Below are 2,202 nucleotides of genomic sequence, written 5' to 3' on the forward strand. Positions count from 1 at the left end.
GGCGAGGCGAGGCGTGGCGAGCTGCAAAGCCCGGAGAAATGGATTTAAGGGAGGGGGAGAGAATAATGGATTGAAGAGTCCAGTGAGGGAGTTTGTGTGCTGACAAGCAGCTGTGCTGACTTCAATTTAGTAAATGCAGTAAAGCTGTTTTTACTATAGTCAGCTGAAACTCACACAAGAGAATGAGAGGAATTCTGGCGTTAAATGTACTTAAATTAATATTATTCTTCTTTAGGAATGTGTACAGTCTAAATGCAGCCAGTATTAAATAAGCATAAGATGTTTTTGTTTTTTTCTCATGATAATTCAGGTGTAAAGTGATTTGGTGCAACTTATACTGCTTTTAGATAGAAATAAATGTTTTGTTGTAAAAATCTGTCGATAAATAAAAAAATTAAAACATATAAAAACTTCAGACTATACTGAATTTGTAATTGATGTTAAATTAACAAGCAAACTTAAGCAAAATCACACAAGCAAGAATTATGTGATTTGGCAGCGGAAGGCTGCATAAGTTAATTAGTTGGTTTATTTAGTCTAGTTAGTCAAAGCTTTTGATTTTAAAGTGGCATGATGTGTAGCCAAGTTTGGTGTCCCATACTCAGAATCTGTGCTCTGCATTTAACCCATCCAAGTGCACACACACAGCAATGAGCAGTAAACACACACGGAGCATGGGCGTTCGTTTTTACATCAGAGCCAGGGGAGCAGTTGGGGGTTGCTTGCTCAAGGACCTCACTTCAGTCGTGGTATTGATGTTGGAAGAAATCACTGTTCATTCACTCCCCCCCACCTACAGTCCCTGCCAATACTGAGACTCGAATCCATAACTTTTGGGTTAAGCCTGACTCTCTAACCATTAGGCCAGTACTGCCCCAGTTACTGTTAGTTAATGTCACCAGGTTATGCAGAGACTACAACATGCATAAGTGGAGCTCAAAGTGCCATCAAAGTGTTGTATAATCATATATTATTGTGTTTTATGACAATACACACCACAACATTATTAAATGTATGAGCAATACTTAGGTTTTGATGCAAACCCAATTTTTTCCCCCAAATCATTTAAGAGTAAGTCTAATTAAATGCAAACCCAACCAAAAAAGACTGAGAAAAACCAAGACGACGGGATATTATCTGTTTCAGTGCTGTGTAGGCATTCAGCAAAGTGATTGACCAAAGAAATTCTTACAATCAGCTGTGGGGTGGGTTTTTGTGATGGTTTCACGTCATATCTTCATATTTCTAATCGCATATTCATATTTCTGTCAACGTGAGGAGAGAAAAAAAATGGTGTACAATGCATGGGTGTGTTTGTGTAAAAAAACAAGAAATGTGCAAGTGCACAACTCATAGCAGCTACACTGTCAGAGTTTGTAAGTGTTACTTTTGTTAGCATGAATGTAGCAGAACGGATGTGTGCATCTGCGAGCATGTGTATAGAGGAGGATACAGTATGTCATTCACATGGCTGTAGAGACATGCTTATGGGCATGTTTGTGTGCAACCAGAAGGCCGAGAGGAAATGTCTATTTATTCCTTCTATTCTCCAAGACTGGAAATCACAGTAAATTCACAAACCATGAGTTTGTGAGTGCTCTGACATAAAATAGCCATGCTAGAAACAGCTCCGGCCAAAGCTGGCATGCTGTTTCACACTAAATCAGCCACCACACACTTACACAAACATACATACAGCCAAACACTGCAATAGTAAAGATCACTGAAACTGCACTCTGACTCAAGTGCAAAGGAAGTGCTTTGAGAGAAACAGGAAGTGAACTGTAGGTCACGGGTCTGAATGAGTTTAGAAGCTATGCAGATCACACTATAAGAAAAAGATAAGTTTAATTCTATTTCCATTTCCTGGCATGCTAGAAATAATTCTGACAAAAAATACAGTGCATTAGAAATCTAAAATCTAGTGATATTGGAAACCAGCCAATGTCTTGCAAACTGCAGCTTAGCTGCTTGAGTTCTGGTCCTAAATCTTTGCAAATAATGTCTGGTGTTTGTGTGCCAGTCTTACTGCACCCAGCAATGGTGACGGAAATCCTTTAATGCTAAAGAGTTGGGCAAAGTCCTGCTGGCAGGCAAACCCTGCTTGCCAAATGATATGAAAGTCAATTGCCTCATACAGTATAAATATAAACATCTAGTTAATGGATGTCACATTTTATATGTATACTACACTTTTTTATC

Source organism: Carassius gibelio, chromosome A3 (assembly GCF_023724105.1).
Source record: "Carassius gibelio isolate Cgi1373 ecotype wild population from Czech Republic chromosome A3, carGib1.2-hapl.c, whole genome shotgun sequence".
Taxonomy (NCBI): domain Eukaryota; kingdom Metazoa; phylum Chordata; class Actinopteri; order Cypriniformes; family Cyprinidae; genus Carassius; species Carassius gibelio.